This window comes from Phaseolus vulgaris, chromosome 1, assembly GCF_051622355.1.
Source record: "Phaseolus vulgaris cultivar YP4 chromosome 1, ASM5162235v1, whole genome shotgun sequence".
Taxonomy (NCBI): Eukaryota; Viridiplantae; Streptophyta; class Magnoliopsida; order Fabales; family Fabaceae; genus Phaseolus; species Phaseolus vulgaris.
The window spans coordinates 2,661,637-2,671,440 of NC_143498.1; the positions used below are offsets into that span (position 1 = coordinate 2,661,637).

General features: G+C 31.1%; 1 long non-coding RNA gene across 23 annotated transcripts; it reads left to right on the plus strand.

Annotated features, from left to right (window-relative positions):
* The first annotated feature begins 853 nt into the window (after positions 1-853).
* LOC137816451 (uncharacterized) lies at positions 854-7,871 on the plus strand. Of its 23 annotated transcripts, none has more exons than XR_016518162.1 (5): positions 854-969; positions 1,416-1,663; positions 1,756-1,889; positions 1,975-5,651; positions 5,759-7,756. It is a non-coding gene; the product is annotated as an uncharacterized LOC137816451 (long non-coding RNA). The 23 variants fall into 23 exon arrangements; XR_016518212.1 differs by having other exon boundaries at positions 1,416-1,652; XR_016517739.1 differs by having other exon boundaries at positions 923-6,579; positions 6,901-6,927; positions 7,025-7,204; positions 7,552-7,756.
* Positions 7,872-9,804: the final 1,933 nt, after the last annotated feature.

The window sequence follows — 9,804 nt, forward strand, 5'->3', positions numbered from 1 at the left end:
AAAACAATAAAATATGCATCGGATATTTTTTTAATTATAGGATTGAGATAATACTTGAAATACATCTTAAAAAATATTCAAGAATATAGTTAGTGTGTACTCTGATTTTATGTTTGAGAATTAATTTTTAGAGAAAATTTACCATGTTTTCCTAGAGATTTTAAAATATTTTATAGTAAAATATCTAAGAAGATTTAGGAAAAAGATTTAAATCATAAAAATATATATGAATGTTTTGGTTATGTGAAACAGTAAAATTTGAAGTTTTCAAAATAAAATAAGAATTTACAGATTTTCTATAAACTGTATATTAAAAAAGATGCTATTAATTGAAATGCAATGAAAAAAATAAAAAATAAAACACTAATAATAAATATGAACGACACTGTTAAAAATATGAAAAACCTAATAATATAATTTTTAGAAAACCAAAATAATATTACTAGAATAATAATAACATATTACTCTAAATATGAAATAGCAATAAAAGGTCATATTCTAAAAAAAAATAACAAAAGTGTCTCATTATAATAAAATTAATAATATGAAAAATAATTTTAAAAAGATTAATTAAGAAATTAAATTGATAAGATAAATAAAAAAATATTTATTTAAATAAAAAATACATTAAAATTTTATCTAATGTGTTAAATATAAAATGTTAGACTTTAATTCAAATTAAGATTAAAATAATATTTAAATTTTTATTATTTTGAATACAAAAATTAATGAATTATGTCTTAAAAAATGAAAAAGATTTATAATAAGTTGTTAAAATTCATAAAATAATAACTAGATAAAAAAAGATAAGTATCTGCGAGTTTTAAAATTTTAATTTCACCATAACCGTCCAATTTTCCACCCACCGCTTAATCTCAGCCGACAATCTTGACTTTCCCTCTATATATACGGCATTTCGCCAAAAAAATTTCATTCGTTCTCTTTGGTGTTGTGGTCTCTGTTATTTTGGTATATGGATTTTGCCTTAGTTTTGTTTGTATTGCGCGGGTGATTCGGTTTTGTTGGTATTGTTTTGGTGATTGTTGTGCTTCTTTCTTACCAGTTTCCTTCTTGATCAAGTTTGTCTAGGGTTTTGGCGAATTATATGATGTTTGCGATGGATTGGTGTGGTTTTCTTGGATTTTCGGATTGCTAATTCAGAATAACCTAATTTCTTTTCCAATTTCCTTTCTATTATTTAGCTTCTCTGGTATTGATGACCGATTATTTTCTTATGCGTTTATTCGTGACTGGCTATTTGATGTCGGAGACTTATCAATTTGGTGTGTTATTTGTGTTTATTCCTATTTGGTGTGTTTATCCTGATTTCTCGATGAGTTTCCTTTCTATTACGTAATTTCTCTTGATTTGATCACCAAACGTCGGATTGAATTTTCAATTGTTTCTCTACGCAGCGTTGTTTGGATTATTTCCGTTTAGTGTTATCAGCATCTCATGGAGCATGTTATGAGCGACCGTGTCTCCCTTGGTTTTTTTAATTCTTAAATTGATCTAATTTTTTATAAACTGTGTCCTCTATTACCAGTTATAGTATTACCAGTTATAGTTTTCTTGAATTCTTGTTCTTTGCAGAGATGTGAGAGATGTGTGGGTTAGGATGTGCAAAACAGTGGCGGGAGATTCCTTGAACAGTGAAGCATTAGTTGTTCTTTTTACTCTTACATTAATTTTTTCTTTTGCATTAATTCTTGATTGGATGAACTTTCGGGTTTATTTTTATTTTTTTCTTCTTAGGCATAACCAAATTTATAATGGAAGGCCAAAGAATCTCCAATTTTAGGAGATGATCATGACCACTGGATGGAATAATGACATTTGTTCTTTTAGCAGTTTCTACTATGGTGATCTTTAGGGATAAATTGAAAAGGGTAACAAGTATAAGTAAATTTATTTTTTTCTTTGATTACACATTTGTTGGTTTCTTGACATTTTGTGAACCCTTTTTTCTTGCAGTGTGATTGGAGTAGTTTTGGGTCGGTATTCTATTTGAACTGGATTTTGTATTCTCAAATTTGCTTTGTGTTTCCACTTCTCGTCGGTCTAGTATGTTATTCCCACCGCTTCATACCAAGCTCTAACTTTATGCCTGGTGTTCTGTTGATATTTCCATATCAGGAATGGTTTAGACAAGTTCCTCCAATTTAATTGGATATATTTTTTCTTAACAATCCTTTTTGTAATGACTTCAATGTGCTGGGTATTAAACTTGAAATGTTTCCTCTACTATTATTTAACTTCGCTGGTATTGATAACCGAACATTTGGATTGAATTGTGATTTCTTTCGATGCAGCAGGTTTGTGTAACGACCTGTACCTCACTCGAGCATTCTGCAACTACGTCTGCATTGGTTTTTGAATTCTTGAATTTATTAATTCATTTTTATCTTTTCTTAAATTCTTGGTCTTTACGTGCAAGACAAGCAATGGATGTGGAAACTTTAGAAGGAGATCCTCTGAAGCTTTAGGTTATGTTACCCTTACATTTTCTGATGTGTTTATTTACATCGACGGATATTCATTTGAATTTGAATGCAGTTCTTCATTTGATTACGTCTAGGTGTGGAACTGTTTATGATCCTTTCTTGCGCGTCGAGAATCTAAGATTGGTTGAGGATTACAATCCCGAAGTGTTTACATCGACCAACGATTCAGGATAACCAGAGTTCTTTTTGAGTTTTCTTCTATTTGATTTTTCGGGATTTGATCACCTAATATGATCACTCAATTGTCATTTGTTTCTCTGCAGTGGTGTTTGGAGTATGTTTCATCATTTATCTCACAGCATTTTGAGGGATGACAATTCCTTTTGTTTTGAATTTTTCGTTGTTTCTCTATACTTCTGATCACTTAAATCTATCAAATCTAGCTTCTAGCTGTTTGATCTGTGTTTATTTTCATTCCTTTTCAGCACATTAACGGGTTGAGGATTAAATTGAAAAGGGTAACAAGTATAAGTAAATTTAATTTTTTCTTTGATTACACATTTTGTGAACCTTTTTTTTCTTGCAGTGTGATTGGAGTAGTTTTGGGTCGGTATTCTATTTGAACTGAATTTTGTATTCTCAAATTTGCTTTCTGATTCCACTTTTCGTCGGTCTAGTATGTTATTCCACTGCTTCATATCACAGGGAAGAAGCAGTGAGTCTGTGGTTGGTTGTTGATGTTGAAGCAGTGATTGTCTTGTTACATTATTTGGCGATCTCTACTAATGATTCTGAATCTTGGATTTGATTTTCTACTACTCACTGACCTCTATCTTGTTGCTGGTTATATTTCTCAATTTTAATCCCTTTCTGATTTTGTTAAATCTCAAACCAAGCTCTCTATTATGTAATTTTATGCCTGGTGTTCTCTTGTTATTTCCATATCAGGAATGGTTTAGACAACTTTGTCACTTTGGGATTTTGGAGTATTACTCTCGGTACTCTTTATTATGATCTATACAAGTTTTTCCAATTAATTGGATATATTTTTTCTTAACAATCCTTTTTTGGAATAGGATATGTTTTGAGTACTACGATCTTCAATGTGCTGGGGATTAAACGTGAAATGGCAACTGCACAAAATAACATAATTTCTTCTACGTGTTTCCTCTACTATTATTTAACTTCGCCGGTGTTGATAACCGAACGTTTGGATTGAATTGTGATTTCTTTCGCTGCAGCAGGTTTGTCTTAATCGAGCCTTCTGCGAATACGTCTGCATTGGTTTTTGTATTCTTGAATTTATTAATTCATTTTATCTTTTCTTAAATTCTTGGTCTTTACGTGCAAGACAAGCAATGGATGTGGAAACTTTAGAAGGAGATCCTATGAAGCTTTAGGTTTTATTACCCTTACATCTTCTGATGCGTTTATATTTACATTGACGGATATCCATTTGAATTTGAATACAGTTCTTCATTTGATTACGTCTAGGTGTTGAACTGTTTATGTGTAGGTGTTGAACTGTTTATGTTCATTCCTTTCTTGCTTGTCGAGAATCTAAGATTGGTGGAGGATTAAAATCCCGCAGTGTTTACATCGACCAACGATTCAGGATTACCTGAGTTCTTTTGAGTTTTCTTCTATTTTTGACTTTCGGGATTTTATAACCTAATATGATCACTCCTAATTGTTTTCTTGAATTGTTCGGCCTTACTGGGAACACAATCGTGACTGACTTGTGAGCTAGGATGTGGAAACTTTAGCCAGGGAATCTGTGAAGCTTTAGGTTTTGCTTTCTTTTCTATTATCATTTATTGTTTATGAATATCAGACTCTAACAATAAAAAGTCACCTTAATTGTCAGATTTGCTCTTCTTTCTCTTTGAAATGTCCTCTTGTATGAGACTTCATTTGCTGGATGAGCATTTATAAATTTAAATGCTTGATTTTTGCTCAATCTTAATCCCTTGCTGATTTTAAACAGAACTGCTTTCAGAATAAGAATTGTTTGAGCGCTATCATCTACATTGAAACGACAACTGCTCAAGATAACTTTAATTTCTTCTACTATTTAACTTCGCTGGACTTGATCAACGAACATTAGGATTGAATTGTGATTTGTTTCTCTGCAGAAGTGTTTATATTAGATTCGTGCAGTGTACCTGCATCTTATATAGTCTCTCGGATCCTGTGGAGCTTTAGGTTTTGTTACCCACACATTTCCTAATGTGTTTTATTTCTGGCATTTGATCACCTGACATAAGGATTTAACTGCCATTTGTTTCTTCAGAGGTGTTTCGGTATCTTTCGTTTCTACATTTCGTTGGTCTAGCATCAGTATATTTCTCCAGTAGTTCTGCTTGGCCTAGCATCAATATTTCACCAATAGTTCTGCTTGATTTGGGTCGCTCTCATTGAACTGAAGTCCATCAAATATAAAATGTTAGACATTGAGTTCAAATTAAGATTAGCATATCATGGAGCATGTTATGAGCGATCTTGTCTGCCTTGTTTTTTTAATTCTTAAATTTATATAATTTGTTCTAAACTTAGTCCTCTATTACCAGTTATAGTTTTCTTGAATTCTTGTTCTTTGTAGAGATGTGTGGGATAGGATGTGCAAAACAGTGGCAGGAGATTCCTTTAACAATGAAACATTAGTAGTTCTTTTTACTCTTACATTACTTTTTTTTTCTGTTGCATTAATTCTTGATTGGATGAACTTCTCGGTTTTATTTTTATTTTTTTCTTCTTAGGCATAACCAAATTTATAATGGAAGACCAAAGAATATCCAATTTTAGCAGATGATCATGACCACTGGATGACATTTGTTCTTGTATCAGTTTGCTCTATGGTGATCTTTAGGGTATCAATAAATTGAAAAGGGTAACAAGTATAGGTAAATTTAAGATTGTTTTTATTACGCATTTTGTTGGTTTCTTTAAGGTTTTTGTGAACCTTTTTTTCTTGCAGTGTTCGTTCGACTAGTTTTGGGTCTGTACTCTATTTTAGAATGGATTTTGGTGATCTTTAGGGTATGAATACTTGTTAACGGTAACAAGTATAGGTAAATATAAGATTTTTTTTATTATGCATTTGTTGGTTTCTTCTTGACAATTTTGTGAACCATTTTTTCTTGCAGTGTTCGTTCGACTAGTTTTGGGTCGGTATTCTATTTTAGAATGGATTTTGGTGATCTTTAGGTATGAATAAATTGAAAAGGGTAACAAATGTAGGTAAATTAACGATTTTTTTTTATTACGCATATTGTTGGTTTCTTGACGATTTTGTGAACCTTTTTTTCTTGCAGTGTTCGGTCGACTAGTTTTGGGTCAGTATTCTATTTTAGACTGGATTTTGTATGCTCAAATTTGCTTTCTGTTTCCACTTTTCCTCGGTCTAGTATGTTCTTCCCTCCCCTTCAGTGAGTGTGTGGTTGGTTGTTGATGCAGTAGGTGTCTTCTTACATGATTTGGTGATCTCCACTATTTATCCTGAATCTTGGATTTTAATTTGTACTACACACTGACCTCTATCTTATTGCTGGTTATATTTCTCAATTTTAATCCCTTGATGATTTGTTCAGTCTCAAAAAAAGCTCTATATTAGGTAAATTTTATGCCCGGTTCTATTGTGTGATCATTCTGAACTTTTTCTTCTGTGAGTTTTGTTTTTTCCTTATATCCGTATCAGGAATGGTTCCAATCTTCTGTGGAGTGGAGTAGTTTGAGCAACAATATTAGTTTGCAATTGGAGGATTACTCTCGGTACTTTTTAATATGATCTATACTAGTATTTCCAATTTAATTGGATATCTTTTTTCTTAACAGTGCTTTTGGAATATATGTTTGAGTACTACGATCTACATGAAGCTGGGTATTAACAATCATTTCTGGAATATATAGCATAATTTCTTCTAACTACTATCAGTTGCCTGCTCAAGATAAACTAATTTCCTCTACTATTATTTAACTTCGCTGGAGTTGGTAACCGAACATTTGGATTGAATTGTGTTTTCTTTCGCTGCAGCAGTTTTGTATTAATTTTGTGTACTGGGTGTGGAAATTTTAGAAGACAAGTTCCGAGAGTTATTGGCGTGGAAACTTTAGCAGGAGACCCTCTGAGCTCTAGGTTTTGTTACCATTACATTTTCTGATGCGTTTTTTTTTTGCAAGGATATCTATTTTGAATTTGCGCGTCGAAATAAGATTGTTCGAGTATTAAAATCCTAAATTTGTTTTTTTGGGATTTGATCACCTAACATACATGATCACTGAATTGTCATTTGTTCCACCATTTATCTCATCGAGCATGCTGAAAGATGACATCTCCTTTTGATGCTGTTTCCTTTTTGTTTTGAAGTTGTCTTATTGTTTCTATTCTTAGTCTTTTGATTAGTGAAATCTATCAAATCTAGCTGTTTGATCTGTGATTATGTTCATTCCTTTTCAGGTTAAAAAATAATTCTAATGTTGAGGGGTAATATAATTTTTTGGATGAGTTTCCTTTCTGTCATTTAATATCTTTGGACTGGATCATCAAATATAAGGATTCAATTGTGATTTGTTTTCCGCAGCAATGTTTGGTGGATTTGTTTCGTGTAACATTCCTCTCATCGAGGAAATCTTACAAGTGAAGACATCTCCCTCTGATTTTTCTACTTTGTAGTTTTCTTCAATTTTTGGGCCTTACGGGGAAGACAACCAACTGATATGTGAGCTAGGATGTGGAAGCCAGGGGATCTGTGATGCTTTAGGTTTTGTTACCCTTGCTTTTCTTATGTCTTAATCTTTGACTAGTTAAACTTATGATGCTTTAATTTAAAGTCTTGTGTGATTTAATTTTGTAAAAGGGAAAGAGAAGATATGAGGGAAACAAAATATCATGGCCATTACAGTTTTGTCTCGAAGCTATTTTTAATTTAGACCTGCCGTTTCTCGAAGCTATTTTTCTCATCGCAAAATTTAATCCTCTTACTTTGCTTTCTTTTGTATTTTCATTTATTGTTTATGAATATCAGACTATAACAATAGTAAGTCACCTTAATTGTCAGATTTGCCTCTCTGAATTGCTCAATCGTAATCCCTTGCTGTTTTTAAACAGCACTGTTTTGGAATAGGATTTGTTTGAGCGTGTTATCATCTACATGAAGCTGGAACGTGAAACGGCAACTGCTCAAGATAACCTTCTACGAGTTCGCCGGACTTGATCATCTAACATTAGGATTGTATTCCTCTCTATTATTATGTTTCTCTGCACTCGATCACCGAACATAAAGTTATAAATAATTTGCGCCTATTAACATTTATTTGTTTTTATTTCTTTTACCCTTTTGGGATCTTTTTTTTTTGTACTACAGTGATCCTCCTTTAAATTGACATAAAATGGTGGTTGAATATAGAAAGAAAAACTCTTGCTATGGATAGGTCTGCATCTTTGGAAGGTTAAATTTCTTATGCCGTATTCCAAATTCTATTAAAATTTCTCTCAATGTTAATTGATTTATCTTTAATGTATTTTTTGTTGCGTTTTCTTAAGTTGAGAAAATCTGCATAAAGAGAAAATAATGCCTTTCTTTCCCCTCCGAATTAGCAAACAAGTAAAGTGTGAAACTGTGTGACTAGATCAATGAGACTAGATCAATGAGTGATGTCGATTATGAGATTATCGATCATAAGCTCTTTAAATAGGATTAACCCATCTCTTATATTCTCACTTTTTAATGATGAGTAGTGAATAATTGCATTTCATCTGCCCTTAATAATCACCATAAGCATTCTCTTAAAATTAAGAGAATACTCCTGTGGTGATTCTTAAGGGAAGATGAAATGCAATTATTCCCTATTCATTAAAAATAGTGTTTTGTGAGCATCTGTTTTGAATCTAACATCTTTCCATACAAAGTTCTCGAATACTATTCTGACTCATTTAGTGAATCAAACCTCTTCTCGTCTTTTGGTTTGCAAAGAATGTCCTCACCAAGTCATGATAATACTGATCTTTCATTTTTTTTTAGACCTTTATCCTTAACACTTTTTTTGTAATGGGGAACCTTTCCTTGTAAACCATTCTACATTAATGAACTATCATTCCATTCATTTATGAATAAAGATTATATTTATAGATCATAAATCTAGCCTATTAACGATGGAGATATATTAGTAGTCGAAGTTTTTCTTTTGTTTTTAAACTCTATTCTCTTCAATCTTTGGTGTGATTAAGGAAAGACCATTGTAGCACGGTAATTTACATGTAATATTGATTTTCTTGTATGAAATAATGGATCATCAAGGTAAATAGGCAATTATTGATACTTTTATACAATTCCTTTTCAATTAACAGTTATCAATCATTAATTGATCATATTTTATTTCAAACTAATACCTACTAGGTCTTAATGAGAATTGATGAGTATATATCTATTGTTTGAGAAAGAGTTTCATTCCTTTTGCCTTTTTGTTATATTTTCTCTGTATTAGAATGGTCTCTCCTTATAAATCGTTTAAAAGAATGAAGAGAGTGGTGATTAAAAGTAAAGGAAAAACTTGTACTATTGATAAGTCTGCATCATTGGAAGGTTGTACATAAATGAAAGCACATGAACCACTCATTATCTTGATGTATAATGGTTTATAAGCAAATATTTCATATTCTAGAGATTTCTAAAGGATCAAGGTCTTAAAATCTTTGTGGAAATTGAAGACAAGTATTATCCTGGTTTGGTAAGGACATTCTTTACAAATCAAAAGGCGAGAAAACATATAATTCACTCGTTAGAATAATACTATAGAGCTTTGTGTGGGTAGATGTTGAATTTAAAATTGATGAGTAAAAATTCACTAAAAGAATTTTCAAATTTACTTTACATAATTGTTATGTAGATGAGCTACCTACGGATTATTATTTAAGAATAAAAATTTGTAAATAATTAGAGAATTTTTTTTATATATATGAGGTTAAATTTTGAGATGACATATTTACGAATTATAAGGTAAGAAAATGAGGGGGTTCTATTTCCAAAAGAAATCAGGAAGAGCAAGTGTAATATTTCCAAAAGAAATCAGGAAGAGCAAGTGTAATGTAAAATATAAATTAAAAGTACTTCCAATTTTTTTTTGTAAGTTATTGTGAGTTATTTTTTTTATTAATTTTTGTTGTTGTATTTGAATCTAGTCTTGTTATTAATTTAATTCAATACAGTATTAATGTCTTTAAATATCAATACGTAATCTATTTTTAAGGGACATTACAACTTTCTAAACATAAACTAATAAGATTAAAAATTAAGTTTAATCTGAAATATTTTTAGATATATATTCGTAAGTAACAAATACATATTCATAGATAATTTATATA